General features: G+C 41.2%; 1 pseudogene; it reads right to left on the reverse strand.

The window, feature by feature from the left end:
* Window positions 1-10,915: 10,915 nt before the first annotated feature.
* LOC123441632 overlaps window positions 10,916-21,321 on the reverse strand; it is a 50,696-nt pseudogene continuing 40,290 nt past the window's right edge.

The following is a 21,321-nucleotide window of genomic DNA, read 5'->3' on the forward strand; positions in this document are numbered from 1 at the left end:
TTCGTAGTTTCCCATGACATATTCACGCAAAGTGTGCAAGAACAATATTTACTATGATAGTAAACATTTTAAAGAACAACAACAGTAAATGCTTCGGAGGAGCAAATTCTAGTACGGCTGATGTCATATAACCATATGTGTAGACCTCAATTTATATAAGATAACACTTTGAAGATAATCACCAATATGGTGTAGATCTCGCAGTAATAGAAAACATAGTCTGACGATTGTCAGTAGATGTTCATAATTCTATTACCTTATGTTATCTATTTTTAACAAAATCACTATGAAGGTAGTCATCTGCCAAAATGACATGATATTGACCTTGCAATAATAATGGATAATCTGCAATATTTTGCAGTAGATGCTAATATTACCTTCTGATATCTTGAGGTAATCACATCTAATATTAATATTTGGAAGAGCAATTTGAAGGTAACCATCCTGTAAAACCGACAAGATGTAGACCTCACAGTACTAATGAATAATCTGCAAATTATGCAGTAGATGTCACCAATACCTTGTGATTCACAAATAAAAGTTTAGGCTATATACAAAATAATATTTGGAAGGGCACGTTTAAAGATAGTCATCTTGTCACAATGACAAAACGTAGATCTCACAGTAGTGATGGATAATCTGCGAAATATGCAGTAGATGCCATCAAATACCTTGTGATTCACAAATATATTTTAAGGTAATCCCACACTATAATTTCATGTGAGTTTACATCAACATTTGCAAGAAAATATATATTTCAATTGCAAAATAAAGTTGTTGTACACAGTAACATGTTATAGGGATTGCATGAGGCACATAGAATGAACACATGTTGAATTGATTTCTTCTTCTTAGACACATTGCAACAAGTACATAGACTAAACTGGAGAACAAACTGAGTCTGGTGACTTAAAAGTTAAAACTGAAAGTGTTGATTGAACCACGGTTTAAGTACTCTAGGGTAGTAAATCCTTTGGTTTAGTAATGAATCCTAATTGCTCTGGATCTGAAACTGCAGCAGTAAAATGTGTCATAATAGTTAAGTACGGGGGCTGAAGTGAATAAATTCCAAAGAAGATAAGATCCCAATTTTCTTTCTCTTGTGTGCGGCTCCAAATCGAGAATTATTCCTGCAACCGCCGCTGATGGCCGGATTTGGTCAGCCGCCATGAGAAAAATGCGACGTAATATTGGGCTACGCTGCAGCCTTCTCGTCTTAGGCTGGGACCTTGACTGGGAGCGCGCCGGAAAACGCCGCGATCTGGGTTGTTGGTGGATTCACCACATCGTGCAGTCAAGCGGAGCCAACCGGACCAGTTGTGTCGCACTTCGCGCCGCGCCGGAGATGGAGAGCCGCCGACAAATTCCCTCGCCGGAGGGCGTCGCTGCAGAGTGCGACCGTGCCTCTCGGCTGTTGGACGCACCTTCGCGTTGGGGCCGAAGGCCGTGGCGACGCCATGAGCGTTGCTTGTGTCAGCGTCCTGCGGGCCGCGTTTGAGGGAGGTTTGCGCGTCGAGGGAGGAGTGCCATGTCAGATGCAGCATCCGAGAGGTGGAGGACGTCGTCGTCGCCAAACGCCGAGGTACTCTCTTTGGGGCTTCTTCCATTCTTTTTCTCTAGATGTTCTACCGATGGTAGTTACGAAGAACAAGTTTGCTTTAAGTTTGTTGCTCATCTCTAGTCTTGTTCTTGATGTTGATTCTTCTTTTCTTCTTGATTGAGAAATTTCTCTCTCTTTGTGTTTGAGTAGTGATCAATCCATCTCACCATGAACATACGCCGAATGAAGCGATTTAGACAAACAAAACAATTATTAGATCTTTGATTGATTGCAAGATGACAAAAAAAATTGAAGAATCTCCTAATTCAGTTTTCCTCTTTTTAGAGAGGCATCTCCATTGATTCTTGCCATGGAAGAGAGACTAATCGAATCGACAGCGCCGCAGCGGCAGATATGCTCCTCTTCTCGTTTGGCTTTTTCTCAACAGGGAGCAAAAATGCTGATAACGTGTTAAGAGTAAAAGCACAAAAGGAGAATGGTAGAATGAACATTAATGGGGTATTTATACCCGGGCGGAAGTACATATGTTGCTTGGTTGTCAAGTAACATGAAGTTACTTAAGGGCCAAGTTATTACATAGTTTCCTTGAGAGTCAAGGAAGTGCATGATTGCTTGAGGACTAAGTAACCTATCTAAGAATTAACTTAATCCTAATCAGCTTAATTAATAATCAACTAATCTATTCTTAACACTCCCCCTTTTACAACGCCTCTTCTTGAGTATATACATCATCTTCATAAATTCTTTGAATATTCTTGAAAGTCTCCTCCAAAAACCCTGTGGGAAAAATATGAGGAGAATTGTGCAGATATGTTGCTAAAACTCCTTTAAACCCAGTGGGAAAAATAATAAGGAGAAAATAATGCAACATATAATGATTATTGTCTCTTGATAACTCATATGAGAAAAACCTTTGAAAAGGGAGAAAACTCATTGGGAGTTTAGAGAACAATTAATATGTCTTAAGTACTTCCTTTAAAAACCCATATAGGGAAAATAGAAAGTATGACATATGATACTTGAGAAGATATTGCCTCGCTAAAAACCATGATGAGAAACTTTGAGAGAAAACTCATAAAGGAAAAGAGTGCGATCTGATATGCCATTGAAAACTCCTTTAAAACCCAGTGGAAAAATATAAGGAGAAAATGATATGGCATATATGGATACTTGTGTTTATATTGTCTCATTAAAAACCTTATATGAGAAACCATTATGGGAAAAACTCATCTAGGGAGAAAGAGTACAATATATGCAATGTCATGATTGCTAACGGGTTATAGTTTGGGAGATTACTCCCCCTGAACTTTGCAAATATGGAGGATGTCTCATACCAATTCCATTGACATGAACATGATATTGCATATAATCTGTTAGATTATAATAATATTTTGTTTGCAAATTATTTCCTCACTTTTGTATAATCCGTGAGGATAAGTAATTTCCGAGCAATCTGATTTATGATATTGCTCTTCATATAACCTATAGGTATTGAGTAACACAAGTGGAAGTATCTTGATAAATCAAGTTATGTGATTCTCATGAATCTCAACCACATGATTTTGAGTGTAGTTAACCATTCTACTAAGTTATGCATATTTTGCAATGCCTTTCGATAAAGCAATTATGTTAGAATGATAATTGGAAATAACCATTAAAATCTATTTATATGACTTCCATGTGAAGGCTAATCCAACAAATTCAGTCATTGATATGGTGTCATTGGGATCAAATAAAAAACCAATATCATTACATCATATCATGGTCATATCTTCTATTTCCTGATGAAAATATCCAAGATTTACCGTAATCTTCAGATGTAAGAAGATAGTACTTATATCAACAATATACCTTTTGTTGGGAGTTGCACTCTGAATAAAGATAGCAAATATAGTGTCAAGCCTAACGTAGTTTGCAAGTATACGAGTGCTTTGACATTAGTGAAATATAGAACTTCAGGTCCTAGTATCACTTCATTATCACCCCTAGGTATGAATGGATTTGTACCTTATCAAAGGTAGTATGACCATACATGTATTTTGTTGTTATGATATATCCACACTAAACTTATCGTATATGTTTTGGATATATGTAGACTGATACGTATTCTTGAGAGAATGCTCAAGTTGTAAACTTAAGCTAAATTTGGTTGAATCCAAATTTTCCGTCTTGAGATGATTTTATGTATCTTTAGGTCTTGTAGAGACATTTGATGATGAAATCATCATATACGCTGAGGTGATGTAAGGAAATAAAATTTTGGTATTCCTTTATTAACACATAAACAATCATCATCCTTTGTGTAATCCTCTTAAGAAGGAACTTGTCTATTCGATAGTACCATACGATTCACGACTATTTCTAGTCATAGAGTGACTTATGAAGTTTTACACAATACATGTTGCGATTTGTTTTTGGATTCAGAAATGAAGCCCTTTAGGGACTTTAATATAGATTTCCGAAATGAGTGACTCATATGAGTATGTAGTCACTGCATCCATTAACTACATGGATAATATTATTTGTACTGCCAATGGTATTTATTATCGAAACATAGTTCCACTCATACTAAGAAGGTATGTTACATCGTAATAGATGTCGGGTCTCTGCGTGAACCCTTTTGCTACAAGCCTCGCTTTCTCACCACCTCATTTACTTAGTCTATGAATGAGAAGTTTTAGTATTCTATAAGAAAGATACTTATGCGGAGTTGGTCTTACTGTGGTAAATACCACTCTCCGATGAGCGGGTGTTATTCTTAATTACTTGCTTCCTTTTATGTGGACCAATATGAGTACAAGAGGCACTCTACCATGGATTTTGGTTCAGGGCCCAAAAGGTTTTAGCAATCTTCAGATGAAATATATGTCGACAAATGTAGACTTATGTTATATGATTCTGGATGAATCGGTGAAATTTCTGGAAATGTATTTATTCCTTTTAACTCCTTGTGATTTCCTACAACAATGGAGTCAAGGTGTTTCGATGTCCCGGCACCAAAACATTTGTGCACATCTATGCCGAGCTTTGGATGATGAGCATCCAGTGAGGTGTCTTTCAACTTGATGTTGAATTACATTTACTGGTTAAGGATTTGATTTCCTCTATTTTCGCGGAAGCATATGCGAGATTATATCTCGTGTGGTCAGATTTCTTCCCCTATTGCTCTCATTTGGGGAGAAGAGTGGTTTATCAGGTACCTCCACTCTTTCTAACACTTTACTGCAGCAATATAAAATTGGGTGACACCTTTCTTATCAATAAACGTATGTGGCAGATTTGCAATGAGTTGCAAATATGTGATTCTAAACTTCTAGTTTAGATTATTTGAGTACGTGGATATAAGGACTGAATGTGAATAACATTTCTAATTTATTTCTTGGCATTATTTGTGATACTTATCTACCCCTAATGCCAGAAATGTCCTTATTGTTGATGCAATCAGCATACGGGCTATGAATAATTTTTGATTGACGGATAAATTTTTTATTCCTCACATAGATCCCTAATTTTTTATAGAGCCCATTGATGTATGCTGGAGTGGTGATATTGGTATGTAGTTACTACAAGGGGAAAGTAGTATGCTATGCAGTTGGTATGATTTATATCATGCTTACGGTGTGTAATGCCGTATTTTTCTAGCATGAAGCTAGTAAATTACGATTATATAAGTTTGGTCATATTATTAATTTCATTATCTTTGATAAGATATTGAACTAAACCATTATGTGTATTATATAATGTATTATGTATAATCAGACATTGCTTGTGAAATGAGTTCAACGAAGTTGTCCATTCGAATGGATTTATCCCTTGTTTAGGATAACTTGTTCTTACTTTGAGAATTTGAGCAATTAATTTAGTTATATCATTCATGGTTTGTATGACAAGAGACACAATGTAAATCATTTTATAAACGTTTCCATGAGTACCATGAAGTATCTATATAATACCACATAATGGTTGAGTAATCCACATATCTTCTAAATGTCTTCAAGGAAGAATAAGTGGCGCATCTTGAATTTTTAAGGTGAGAGAACCTTAAAACTTATTTGCCCTATGGCACATGTGGTGCACATAAAATCTGTTGATTTGGGAAATATTATAACTTAAAAAGTTTTGTGACCAATAGAATTGCCAATAATTTTCTAATCAACCCCAAACCTAGATTGTAAGGCTTAAAACCAAATATTTTGTAAGATTTAGAAAATTATTGTGTACGCAACAAACTGAGTATGAATTGATTCATACATGCAAAATTTATCAAATATAATGTCCAAGCAATAGGATATTGTACATCACACTACATGTAGTAGTACAAGTATAGGCCAACAATATTTTGGGAATAATGAGGATATTGCATGAAGTCTCCCATATTATTGAAAAAATAGTTACGCAAACATATCATAGGCACAAAAGAATTGATCATTCTTTTATTGCATTATATTTTTGGTTCTCCTTCTGATGAAGATTTGAGAACATCATTTACCAGAATATTTTCTGGTTGTATGTTTGCAATTTTTTAAATATTCCAATGAACTTATTAGCCTTTTGAATAAATTCTTGATGTGGTTTGACCATATGTTTGAGGGTTTGATAATCATAGGTACGATATTTATATAACCACACATTTGACAAACTTGAGGTTTGTCTTTGTAATCGTTTGAAAATGACATATTCCCTGTAAAGAGTTAATTCTATCTTTGGTTGTCTTTTAGCCTCCACTTTACTTTGGATTCATCATGGTCCTATTTTGTGACCAATGACTTGCTTAGTATTTGCAATACTAGCAAGAATTTCAAATAATGGAATAGCATCCGTTGGGTGAATCTGATGATTTTATGAAATTCCATGTTTCTTTAGCATGAAAATGGTAGGACTATCATAAGAAGATTTAAAGTGTATTGAGGGCTTTTCAACTCGATCTCGGGATGAAAATATTTGATCATGAGATCTCAATTTAAAGTTGATTCACTGACAAAAATGTGAGTTGCGATAGACTGGAGGTCTTGAGAAATGAATGGGTGATTATTCGCGATGTGCTCATGGCAGCATGTTTCTCATAGGGAAATATTCAAGGTCAATACACATGTATCCATCATATACTTAGTTTGAGAATCAAGTGAAGTTGGTGACATATAAAATCCATATGTGCATCAATAGAATAGCCATGTGTTACATGAAATGGTCATGCATTATTTAATTTACTTCTTGGAGTAAAATAAAATATATGGATGAAATGATATTGTTGAGCACAGTCCGCCAAGGCGATGCTTGGTGAACATGGGGTGTAAAGCTTCAATATAGTGCATGCGATGAAATCGTTGCTAATGTTTTGGGCTTCATTTGTGAGAAAAGTGTGACTTTAGAGTCCCAGCCAAAACATAGACTTTGCAATTTTAATATTGCTTAGTCACTATGAAAATAAGGACCACAATGTGATGTGGATCTTGCAATAGTGTTTGAGACACTCACTATAAATTATGGTATCCATCTTGATGGATGGATGACACTATAATTAGAAATAGTGACGTAGGCTCCATTGCCATGCATTTTACAAATGTAGTAGAAGGTAATCACACGTATATGCAAATGTTTTCATAGTTTCCTATGACATATTCAAGCAAAATGTGCAAGAACAATATTTACTATGAGAGTAAAATATTTAAGTGAACAACAACAATAAATGTTTCGGAGGAGCAAATTCTAGTACGGCTGATGCCTTATAACCATATGTGTAGACCTCAATTTATATAGGATAACACTTTGAAGATAATCACCAATATGGTGTAGATCTCGCAATAATAGAAAACATAGTCTGACTATTGTCAGTAGATGTTTATAATTCTATTACCTTATGTTATGCTATATTTAAGAAAATCACTTTGAAGGTAATAATATGTGAGGATGACATGATGTAGACCTCACAGTAGTATTGGATAATCTGCAAGATTTTGTAGTAGATACCAATATTACCTTATGATATCCTGAGGTAGTCACATATTAATATTTGGAAAAGCACTTTGAAGGTAGTCATCTTGTCCGAATGACAAGATGTAGACCTCACAATAGTGGTGGATAATCTGCAAATGGCGCGATAGATGCCACCAGTACCTTGCGATTTCACAAATAAAATTTTGGGTAATTACATTATGAATTGGAAAATCACATTAAAAGTAGTCATCTTATCAAAAATGACAAGATGTAGACCTTATAGTAATGATGGATAATCTGTAGATTATGCAGTAGATGCCATCAATACCTTGTGATCCACAAATGTGATTTGAGGTAGTCATATTAAGTATGACACTTCTTAATTCTGGTTTGAATTTACATCCATACTTGTAACAAAATTGAATTTCTATTGCAAGAATTTAGTTGTTGTCCACGGTAACATATTATATTGATTGCATGAGGTAGACAGATTGAACATGTCTTTTTTTCTTCTTTTGTACGCTTTACAACAAGTACATAGACTAAACTGAGCAAACTAAGTCTGAAGACTTAAAACTGCAACCGCAAGTGTTAGAGATTGAATGGCAGTTTTAGAAATCTTGGGTACTAAAACATACGGTTTAGTAAATCACAATTAACCCTTAATGGATCTGAAACTGCAGGGGCAAGATATGATTATCTTAAAGTACAGGGTTGAATTGAATAAATTCCAAAGAAGATAAGATCCCCAATTTCTTTCTCTCTTGTGTATGCGTATGCGGTAGCAATTGAAAAACATCTACAGCGTTGCTCGCTTTATGGACAAAGCCAAACATTGTAGCCGCAGCCGGCGGCAGGAATTATTGTGGACAATGCCGTTGAGGTGTTCCGCATACTGCTGCCACGCCGGGCGCTGGGAGATGGGGAGCCGCCGCCCAGCCTTATGTGCTCGCCGGAGTGCGTCGCCGCAGAGGACCTGCCAAGGGCCGTGGTTTCGGATGCGAACGAGTCGGAGGGCTTCGCCGCCCCCTACTGGATGCGGCAGGATCACGATGCCACGGGTTGTGTAGGGATGCACAATCAGGCCCGGTGTGAAGGTCTCGCCATGGCCTCCATGGACAATGCACGGTTCCTTTTTTCCGATACAAAGCCATTCACGTTAGTGCATAGATGTACATACAAAATTGATTGATTACGAGATGATGATGAGGAGCAAATTCTTGATTTATTTCCCGAATTGTATTTGCCCATTCGGTGCTGCATCTTGTAGCCGCCGATCGGTAGCAGCGCCATGACCGCAAAGGGAGGGTGAAGCCGTGCTGGGTCGGGAGCCGTCACGCGCGCTCCGGACAGGTGGCGGTGGGAGTCACCGTCGTCCTGCCTTGCGCCTCATCGATATGACATCGCCCAGTTCCTGCCGATGTAGCGCCGTTGGTTGTCTGCGTGCCTCCCGCTGCCGCTGATGCCGAAGCGTCTCATAGGTTGGAGGGCGCCGCACCCGATCTGATGCCGCGTCGGGAGGACGTTGAGCACCACGCACGGGCCGGAGGGAGCGACGATGCGTCGCCGGCGTGCCGCTGTCTCTTGTCCCAGAGCGGGGCTGCAACGAGGAGGACGCCGTGCGCGTGCCGGAGGGCATCGCTACGAAGGGCCGACCGTGGTCGCCGCATCGACGTCAGAGGTTCGAGCGTGTCTCCGGCGATTCATTTTGATGCATCTGCCGTTCTTCCGGTGTGGCCTATTTCTCCAATCGAGAGAATAGTGCGTGAGCCTATATTAAATGCATCACCCACCCTCGCCCAATGACATGTCTTTTTCTTTACTACTCATTGTGAAGCACGGCCAGAATTACACACCTCTCTTTTACTCTGTGTAGGGCATCTTCAACAATTTGTTAGTTAGCTTGTTGGTAAAATATGTCATGTCATCAATCAGTACCTTGACATACAACTACTCCAATAGACTGTATCTAGTTTGCTTAATAGGATGTGACATAACAAATAAGGTGTTCTCTCATTCTACATTGGAGCTTGTGTAAGGGTGTTGGTTAATTTATATACAACATTGTTCTTTTCTTTCATTTATTGCATTACACATCATCAAAAATCCTATGCGTCAAAATCTAACAACAACTATCTTACAACCATTGAAGATGCCCTTATCCAATCCCTTCACCTCATTGCTCCCATACATGATCATGCTTTTGGGTAGTTATTCAAGCATCACTATTTCCTAAGTTCGAACCAAACACCAGTCAACTTAACTAGAGGCCCAGTTGTTTTAAACCTAATTAATGGCAACTGTTTGGAGTTAGATTTACTAATTAATGACAATCCACTATGACAAATCATTTTCCACATGACCATACTTAAGTCTTTAACTAAAGACCACACGCTTATACTTTGCAAATAAAAACACTTGGCACAAACATTCAGCTACATTTCTAAAACACAAATGACATCTAAAATTCTAACACACGGACACCTCAAGAATTTTGAAGGAGAGATTAGAAGATACGTTGTTACGAATTCATCCTTCCATCTCAAACTACGCGTGCGTACGGCATCGCTTAGGATGATCATGGTCCACATCAGAGTCGCTGTTGTCCTGCTCGGCATGTACACCAGCTGTTGTATCGTGGTCGCTCTGTCCTTCTTCTCTGTAATCTTGTACCATCTCCTCGCCAAACTCTTGATTGAACACGATAATCCCACAGCAATCTCCTTGGATAATCTCTCCCTCAAATGCATTGAAGTCATCTGTTTAGTGAAAAAGTATGTATCGGAACACACAACCAGCGACAGTGTCATGCCACTTTACCTTGTCCCCTCCACCGCTGTTGCACCGGCAGTTGCGCCGTACTCCAATCGCTCAATGTCGACTCTTTATACAAGGAGGAAGATGACTGTGAACGGCAATAGTTTTAGTAAGACCTCCATGGCTGAAAAATGCTAGACCGGCGTGGGAACAGGAAACTTTCTCACCTGAATCTCCAATCCGCTTCTAGAGCCACCACATTAGGATCTCATGCCACACCTGGCAGTTTCAGCATGCGTTGGCGCCATTGCAAGCAACGCTAGCTTCAAATGTTCTTGAATGTGCAACTATGGTGAAAGGCAGCACGACATCTGCCGGATGTTACACTGTTATGCTGCTTTATCCAAAAACGCTTTCGTCTCACTTTATAAATAAAGTAAACTGTCAGATCACAACATTCAACATAAATTTAACACACACGCTCGCATGCACGTAAGTATCACAAGACACCAGCAAAGGGTTCCGTTGATGGCAGAACTCAACAAGCCCAAAGAAACACACACACCCACACCCAAACCCAACATCGGAAGGATGCAAAAGCCACGTCGGGCTAATCTGGCTCTTGAGGTGGCGGTGGAAGCGGGGGCGTCATGCAGAGAGCTATCAGACGAAGGTTGGCGATGATGTTGTTAATAGCGTCTCGGTCGGAGGAGTGGCTAAGAGGCCGCCAGAGCTGCAGGAAACCACATATTTTAAAAACTGCGTCAGTGACACGTCGAAGAGGCATACATTGGATGACAAGCTTGTTGCGAATAGTCCAGAGAGTCCACATGAGCACCCCGATGGTCAGTCACCTAATGTGGTGGGCCGACAAGGGGACGGACTGAATGTCCACGAATATGTCAAGGACATTGGTATTGCACCATTGATTGCCGACGGTTTCGCGAAAGCAACTCGAGAGGAATTGAGTAGTGACACAAGTAAAGAAGATGTGATTGGAGTCCTCCAACACATTGCACAGAGTGCAGATCCCGTCTCCAGGGCCATTGCGTTTGAGCACCTCCACCCTAGAAGGAACCCGGACCCGGATCCATTGCCACATGAAGATTCTAATTTTTAGTGGCAACCTAATGCCCCACAGATCGGTGAGGGCCTCTGGGTCACACGACGGGGCGATGGCTCGGTATAGAGACCGAGCGGAGAAGGGGTCCGAGGGCTCCATGCACCAAGACATGTGGTCCGCGGTGGTGTCGACGCCGGGCGAGTGGAGGGCGATGCACTCCAGCAACTCATCCCAGGCCGCGAGCTCAGGCGGCCGGAAAGGGCGGCGGAGCTCGAGGCGCCCAAGATCCGGAAGGGCGACCTGAACCGAGGTGTTAGGCTCCACCATGATGGAGAATAATACCAGGAATCGAAAGGTGAACGATGATTCACAGGCCCAGCGAACAAACAAAACAGTGTAGCGGACCCGGATGCAATCGAGATGGAAGAGCCAATGCGAAGGATAGGGAGCAACTGGGTGACCGACTGCCAAAACTACGAGCCTCCGGAGCGTCGGCAAAGTGCCAGCTGCTCGCCCCGAAGGTACTTGCTCTTAATGATGTCGAGCTAGAGGCCACCGTCACCATTGGCAATCCTCCAAAGCCACTTAGTCAGCAAGGCGATGTTCATGCGCTTCAACGACATGATCCCTAGACCACCCTGGTCGCGGGGCTTGTAGATGTCGGGCCAGCTGACCTTGTGGTATTTCTTCTTATCGCCCTCGCTAGCCCAGTAAAATCTAGACTGGCACTTGGCAATCTCGTGATGCAAAGTCTCATGGAGAATGTAGAAGTTCTTCACGAAAACAAGAAGGCTGGACAAGTAGGAGTTGATGAGCATGATTCTAGACGCCTTGGACAACCACCGGCCTTTCCACGGTTCAATCCGGTGTTGGAGCTTACACATTATAGGCCACAGGTGAGCGACACAGAGGCGTGAGTCACTAATGGGTACCCCCAGGTAGGAGGAGGGGAAGTACCCAAGCTGGCAGTTAAGGCGATCGGCGATGAGGAGGGCCTCATCGGGAGAGTAGCCAAGGATCATAACTTCGCTTTTGTCAAAGTTGACCTTGAGCCCCGACATCTGCTGAAAGCAAAGGAGGAGGAATTTTAGTTTGATAATATCATCCTCCGATGCCTCCATCATGATAATGGTGTCATTAGCATATTGCAGGCGAGAAACCCCTCCCACTCCTACGAGATGAGTAACAACACCATGAATATGGCCGGCCGCCTTGGCCTTATCGAGGATGGTAGCAAGGGCGTCCATCACCATGTTAAACAAGAAGGGGGAGAAGGGATCTCCTTGCCTAACCCCACACTGGATGCGGAAGTACGATCCAGCTGTTGGGTAACGTAGCATAAATTGAAAATTTTCCTACGCCATATTCAGATCTTCCTATGGAGAGACCACCAACGAGAGAGGGGTGAGTGCACCTACATACCTTTGAAGATCGCTAAGCGGAAGCGTTGCTAGAACGCGGTTGATGGAGTCGTACTCGTGGTGATTCAGATCGCGCTGTGATTCCTATCTAGTGCCGAACCATAGCACCTCCGCGTTCAACACACGTGCAGCCCGGTGACGTCTCCTGCAGCTTGATCCAGCAAGGAGGAGGGAGAGGTTGGGGAAGATATCCGGCAGCACGACGGCGTGGTGTCGATGGAGAGACGAGGTCTCCCGGCAGGGCTTCGCCAAGCACCATGGGAGAGGAGGAAGAAGAAGAGCAGGGTGCTCCCTCTTGAGCTTGCGTTAGTTTTTCCCTTGAAGAGGAAAGGGAGATGCAGCACATGAGCAGTAAGTATTTCCCTCAGTTTGAGAACCAAGGTATCAATCCAGTAGGAGAATCGCGTCAAGTGCAGAGTACCTGCACAAACACAAAAGAGCTTGCACCCATCGATATAAAGGCGTTGTCAATCCCTTCAAGGTTGATTGCAAAGTGAGATCTGAAGGCGAAAAGTGCAACGAAGTAAAAGAGTAAGGCTGAAAATATGGTGTGAAGTAGACACAGGGCCATACTGTTCACTAGAGGCTTCTCTCAAAATAGCAAATATTACGGTGGGTGAATGCTACTTCTCAAACAACAGCACCAGAAATTGACACGTTGACGAAGACTTGCTTGCGTTGGTTTTTCCCTTGAATAGGAAAGGGTGATGCAACACAGGAGCAGTAAGTATTTCCCTCAGTTTGAGAACCAAGGTATCAATCGAGTACGAGAATCTCATCAAGTCCAGAGTACCTCCGCAAACACAAAAGAGCTTGCACCCAATGCTTTAAAGGGGTTGTCAATCCCTTCAAGATTGATTGCAAAGTGAGATCTGAAGGCGGAAAGTGCAACAAAGTGAAAAGAGTAAGGCTGAAAATATGGTGTGGAGTAGACCCGGGGGCCGTAGTGTTCACTAGAGGCTTCTCTCAAAATAGCAAATATCACGGTGGGTGAACAAATTACTGTCGAGCAATTGATAGAACCGCACAAAGTCATGACAATATCTAAGGCAATGATCATACATATAGGCATCACGTCCGAGACAAGTAGACCGATACTTCCTGCATCTACTACTATTACTCCACACATCGACCGCTATCCAGCATGCATCTAGTGTATTGAGTTCATGACGAACAGAGTAATGTCTTGAGCAAGATGACATGATGTAGAGGGATAAACTCAAACCAATGATGAAAACCCCATCTTTTTACCCTTGATGGCAACAACACGATGTGTGCCTCGCTACCCCTTCTGTCACTGGGTGAGGTCACCACATGGTATGAACCCAAAACCAAGCACTTCTCCCATTGCAAGAATCATAGATCTAGTTGGCCAAACAAAACCCACAACTCGAAGAGAATTACAAGGATATGAAATCATGCATAAGAGATATCAGAAGAAACTCAAATAAGATTCATAGATAATCTGATCATAAATCCACAATTCATCGGATCTCGACAAACACACCGCAAAAAAAGATCACATCGGATAGATCTCCATGAAGATCATGGAGATCTTTGTATTGAAGATCCAAGAGAGAGAAGAAGCCATCTAGTTACTAGCTATGGACCCGTAGGTCTATGGTGAACTACTCACGCATCATCGGAGAGGTCATGGTGTTGATGAAGAAGCCCTCTGTATCCGAATCTCCCCTCCGCAGGGCACCAGAACGTGCCCTAGATGGGATCTTGCGGAGACAGAATCTTGCGGCGGTGGAATAGTACTTCCGGTGATCTCCTGATTTTTTATGGATTTTTAGGGAATATGTAGGCGCAAAACCTAGGCCAACGGAGCCTCGGGGAGCCCACAAGCCATGGGGCCGCGGGCCCCCCTGGCCGCGCCATGAGGGCTTGTGGGGTCCCTGGTGGCCCCCTGCCTTGATTCTCTGGCTCCCCGATCTTTTTCTGTTCCGGAAAAAATATTTTTGGTAGTTTCATTCCGTTTGGACTCCGTTCAAAATCCTCCTGTTAAAGGGGTTAAAAACATGGAAAAAACAGGAACTGGCACTTGGCACTGAGTTAATAAGTTAGTCCCAGAAAATATATAAAAGGCATGCAAAACATCCAAAGTTTGACAAGATAATAGCATGAAACCATCAAAAATTATAGATACGTTGGAGACGTATCAAGCATCCCCAAGCTTAACTCCTGCTCATCCTCGAGTAGGGAAGTGATAAAGACTAAATTTTTGATGTGCAATGCTACCTAGCATAGTTGTCCTCTACAACTTCTTTCACGTGACATGAATGTTTAGATCCGTAAGATTCGAAACAATAGTTTGCTTTTGACATGAAATAATAACACTTCAAGCAAACTAGCAAGGTAATAATGAACTTTCAAAATAACAAGGCCAAGGAAAGTTATCATGCACATGCTCCATCATCCTCCACACAACTAATGTAAATCATGCACAACCCCCGTAATGGCCAAGTAATTGTTTTCGCATTCTTACTTTCTCAAACTTTTTATAACTATCATGCAATACATGAGCGTGAGCCATGGATATAGCACTATAGGTGGAATAGAGTGTGGTGGTGGTTGTGAGACAAAAAAAGGAGGAGATGGTCACATTGACTCGGCGTATCAAAGGGCTATGGAGATGCCCATTAATAGATATCAATGTGAATGAGTACGGATTGCCATACAAGGGATGCAATAGAGCTATAAGTATGTGAAAGCTCAAAAGGAGAACTAGTGGGTGTGCATCCAACTAGCTTGCTCACGAAGACCTAAGGCAATTTTGAGGAAGCCCATCATTGGAATATACAAGCCAAGTTATATAATAAAGATTCCCACTAGCATATGGTAGTGACAAAGCAAGAAGCTCTCAATCATGAAGAACATGGTGCTATTATGAAGCACAAGTGTGGAAAAAGATAGTAGCATTGTCCCTTCTCTCTTTTTCTCTCTTTTCCTTTTTTTTCATTTGGGCTCTTAGGCCTCTTCTTTTTTTACTCTTTTTTTTGGGCTCTTTGGCCTCTCTTTTTTTATTTATTTCCTCACATGGGACAATGTTCTAATAATGATTATTATCACACTTTTATTTACTCACAGCTCAAAGCTCAAAATGATGATGACTCTATAGGAAATGCCTCCGGCAGTATACCGGGATGTGCAACGATCTAGCTTGGCATATGACGTTGAAACATCTCGCTAGCTATCTTACTATCCTGCAATGGCAATATGAGAGTGACGGCACAAGTCATGAGACGGAACGGTGGGAGTTGCATGGCAATATATCTCGGAATGGCTATGAAAATGCCATAGTAGGTAGGTATGGTGGCTGTTTTGAGGAAGGCATATGGTTGATTTGTGTACCGGTGAGAATTACGCAGCACTAGAGAGGCTAGCAATGGTGAAAGGTGAAAGTACATCTATACCATGGACTCACATTAGTCATGAAGAACTCACATACTTGTTGCGAAAGTTTATTATTAGTAATCGAAACAAAGTGCTAAATGCATACTCCTAGGGGAAGGGTTGGTAGGTGTTAACCATCGCACGATCCCGACCTCAACACAAAGGATGACAATCAATAGATCAATTATGCTCCGACTTCCTAACATAGCGGTTCACCATACGTGCATGCTATGGGAATCACTAACTTTAACACAAGTATTTCTAGATTCACAACACCCCACTCACATAGCTCTTAATATTACTGAATCCACGTCTCAAAACTAATTGAGAGGAATCAAGACTTCTCTTTCTACTCAATGCACATGAAGATGGAGGTTTTTGTATCTTCTTTGGGTACCTATCACCTTTGGGACTACTTTCATAGCATAAACCAACTACCAAGTCACACACCGCCATGCTCTAAAAGATAGAAGTGAAGCACATAGAGCAAAAGTATCTAGCTCAAAAGATATAAGTGAAGCACTATGAGCGTTCTAGCAAAATCACGATCAGTGCATGTCTCTCTCTCTCAAAAAGGTGTGCAGCAAGGACGATTGTGACACAACAAAAATAAAAGACTCCTAAGATACAAGACACTCCAAGCAAAACATATATCATGTGGTGAATAAAAATATAGCTCCAAGTAATGTTACCGATGGATTGAAGATGAAAGAGGGGATGCCTTCCCGGGGCATCCCCAAGCTTAGGCTTTTTGGTATCCTTGAATTTGGCTTGGGATGCCTTGGGCATCCCCAAGCTTGAGCTCTTTCCACTCTTCATCTCATCGTTCATGAGAACATCACCCAAAACTTGAAAACTTCACAACACAAAACTTAAACAGAAACTCGTGATATCATTAGCACAAGAAAACAAAATACCACCTCTTTTGTTACTGTAGCAAACTTGAATTCTATCTATATTGGTGTTGGGCTACTGTATTCTCACTTTTCCATGGCTAGTACCCCCCGATACTAACCATAGTTTCATCAAAACAAGCAACCAACTCAACAAAAACAGAATCTGTCAAAAACAGACCAGTCTGTAGCAATTTGTATACTTCGTATACTTCTGGTACCTCACAAATTCTGAAAAATTACGACTGTGTGGGAAAAAGGCATATCAACCAGCAGCAAAAATATTAAACTCAGAAGCTCTTTATGAATAAAAATTAAAAATCATCTCGTGAGCGAAAAGTTTCTGTCTTTTTCCAGCAGGATCAAAAAACCATCACCAAAACTAGTCATAAAAGTTTTGCTTGGCTCAAACACAAAAAGCACAATCACAACAGAATTATGATGGTGTGGACGCAACAAAACAGAAAAAAAAAGATAAATTCATTGGGTTGCCTCCCAACAAGCGCTATTGTTTAACGCCCTTAGCTAGGCATAAAAGCGATAGAATCACGTATCGTCGTCTTTGGTGCTCAAACCATAAGTGGCCCTCATCATGGATTCATAAGGAAATCTTATTTTCTTTCGAGGAAAGTGTTCCATGCCCTTCCTTAAAGGAAATTGAAATCTAATATTCCCTTCCTTCATATCGATGATAGCACCGATAGTCCTTAGGAAAGGTCTACCAAGAATAATAGGGCATGTAGGATTGCAATCAATGTCAAGGACAATGAAATCCACGGGTACATAGTTCCTATTTGCAATAATAAGAACATCATTAATCCTTCCCATGGGTTTCTTGACAGTAGAATCAGCAAGATGCAAAATAAGAGAACACTCTTCAATCTCATTAAAACCCAGAACATCACATAAAGACTTTGGAATCGCGGAAACACTAGCACCCAAATCACACAAAGCATTGCATTCATAGTCTTTGATTTTGGTTTTGATGGTAGGTTCCCACTCATCATGAAGCTTTCTAGGGATAGAGACTTCCAATTCAAGTTTCTCTTCAACAGATTTTATCATACCTTCGACGATATGATCAGTAAAGGCCTTGTTTTGGCTATAAGCGTGTGGAGAGTTTAACAAGGATTGCATCAAGGAAATGCATTCAATCAAGGAGCAACTATCATAATTGAATTCCTTGAAATCCATAGTAGTAATTTCATTACTACTCAACGTTTTAATATCTTCTACTCCACTTTCAATGCTTTTAGCATCAAGATAGATGGACTCTGAATCATTGGGGCACTTTTCAACCAAAGTGGATTCATATCCAGCCCCATAATCATTAGGTTTGACACAAGAAAACAAAGATTCAATGGGAGTCACACCAAGCACTTTAAGATCTTCGTGATTCTTATCACGAGAACACGCCTTTTTAAGCCATTCAGGTCTAGCACGAATTTGGGCGGTTCTTTCTTTGCTCTCAATCATGGAAACACGCATAGCTTTCAAAGTTTTATCCATATTGATCTTGGGAGGAGCACAACTAACTTTCAAAGCATCAACATCACTAGACATTCTATCAACACTCTTAGCCAAATCGTCAATTTTGAGTAGCTTTTCCTCTATGGACGCATTGAAAATCTTTTGAGAGTTGATGAACTCTTTGATATTACTCTCTAGATCATAGGGTAATCTATTGTAATTTTCATGATTATTGTTGTAGGAGTTGCCAAAGTTATTAGAGGAGTTACTAGGAAAAGGCCTAGGAACATAGTTTCCTCTAAAAGCATTGTTGTTGCCAAAGTTATTCCTACCAACAAAATTAACGTCCAAGCTAGCGTTGCTACTATCAATCAAAGAAGACAAGGGCATATCAATAGGATCTAAAGGAGAACTTCTACTAGCAACCAAATTCATTAACTCATCCATCTTAGCACTCAACGAGTTAATTTCTTCTATAGCGTGTACCTTCTTACTAGTAGGTGACCTTTCAGTGTGCCACTGAGAGTAGTTCATCATGATGGTGTCTAGGAGCTTTGTGGCTTCCCCTAACGTGATTTCCAAGAACGTTCCACCTGATCTAGAGTCCAAGATATTTCTAGAAGCGAAATTCAAGCCAGCGTAAAAGATTTGTATAATCATCCAAAGACTCAAGCCATGAGCGGGACAATTTCTAATCATCAATTTCATTCTCTCCCAAGATTGTGCAACATGTTCATGATCAAGTTGCTTGAAATTCATGATATCATTACGGAGAGAGATAATCTTAGCCGGCGGAAACTACTTGGATATATAAGCATCTTTGCACTTATCCCAAGAATCGATACTATTTTTGGGCAAAGAAGAAAACCAAGTTTTTGCACGATCTCGCAACGAGAAAGGAAAAAGCTTCAATTTAATCACATCATTATCCACATCTTTCTTCTTTCGCATATCGCAAAGCTCAATGAAGGTATTGTGATGGGATGCGACATCTTCACTAGGAAGGCCGGAGAATTTCTCTTTCATAACAAGATTCAGAAAAGCGGCATTGATTTCGTATGTCTCCGCACTAGTGGCGGGAGCAATCAGAGTACTAATAAAATCATTATTATTAGTATTCGAGAAGTCACAAAGTTTGGTGTTTTCATTCATGGTGACTTCAGCAAGCAAGCAAGCACACAAGCGAACAAAGAGCAAGCGAGAAAAAGGGCGAACGAAAAGGCAAACGGAAAAAGGCAAATGAAAAAGACAAATTGGTTTAGTGGGGAAGAGGAAAACGAGAGGCAACTGGCAAACAAAGTAAATGCAAGAGATGAGTTTGCGATACCTACTTGGATGAGTTCTTGACTTGATCCTCCCCGGCAACGGAGCCAAAAATCTTTCTGCTACTTCTCAAACAACAGCGCTAGAAATTGACACGTTGACGAAGACTTGCTTGCGTTGGTTTTTCCCTTGAAGAGGAAAGGGTGATGCAGCAAAGGAGCAGTAAGTATTTCCCTCAGTTTGAGAACCAAGGTATCAATCCAGTAGGAGAATCTCGTCAAGTCCAGAGTACCTGCGCAAACACAAAAGAGCTTGCACCCAGCGCTTTAAAGGGGTTGTCAATCCCTTCAAGATTGACTGCAAAGTGAGATCTGAAGGCGGAAAGTGCAACGAAGTAAAAAGAGTAAGGCTGAAAATATGGTGTGGAGTAGACCCGGGGGCCATAGTGTTCACTAGAGGCTTCTCTCAATATAGCAAATATTACGGTGGGTGAACAAATTACTGTCGAGCAATTGATAGAACCGCGCAAAGTCATGACGATATCTAAGGCAATGATCATACATATAGGCATCACGTCCGAGACAAGTAGACCGATACTTTCTGCATCTACTACTATTACTCCACACATCGACCGCTATCCAGCATGCATCTAGTTTATTGAGTTCATGACGAACATAGTAACGCCTTAAGCAAGATGACATGCTGTAGAGGGATAAACTCAAACCAATGATGAAAACCCCATCTTTGTACCCTTGATGGCAACAACAGGATGCGTGCCTCGCTACCCCTTCTGTCACTGGGTGAGGTCACCGCACAGGATGAACCCAAAACCAAGCACTTCTCCCATTGCAAGAATCATAGATCTAGTTGGCCAAACACAACCCACAACTCAAAGAGAATTACAACGATATGAAATCATGCATACGAGAGATCAGAAGAAACTCAAATAAGATTCATAGATAATCTGATCATAAATCCACAATTCATCGGATCTCGACAAACACACCGCAAAAGAAGATTACATCGGATAGATCTCCATGAAGATCATGGAGAACTTTGTATTGAAGATCCAAGAGAGAGAAGAAGCCATCTAGTTACTAGCTATGGACCTGTAGGTCTATGGTGAACTACTCACGCATCATCGGAGAGGTCATGGTGTTGATGAAGAAGCCCTCCGTATCCGAATCACCCCTCCGACAGGGCACCAGAACATGCCCCATATGGGATCTTGCGGAGACAGAAGCTTGTGGCGGCGGAAAAGTACTTTCGATGATCTCCTGATTTTTTATGAATTTTTAAGGAATTTATAGTCGCAAAACCTAGGGCAACGGAGCCTCAGGGAGCCCACAAGCCAGGGGGCCGCGGCCCCCCTGGCTTCGCCGTGAGGGCTTGTGTGGTCCCTGGTGGCCCCCTGCCCTAATTCTCCGGCTCCCCGATCTTTTTCTGTTCCAGAAAAAATCTTTTTGGCAGTTACATTCCGTTTGGACTCCGTTCAAAATCCTCCTCTGAAAGGGGTCAAAAACATGGAAAAACAGGAATTGGCACTTGGCACTGAGTTAA

Source organism: Hordeum vulgare, chromosome 3H (assembly GCF_904849725.1).
Source record: "Hordeum vulgare subsp. vulgare chromosome 3H, MorexV3_pseudomolecules_assembly, whole genome shotgun sequence".
Taxonomy (NCBI): domain Eukaryota; kingdom Viridiplantae; phylum Streptophyta; class Magnoliopsida; order Poales; family Poaceae; genus Hordeum; species Hordeum vulgare.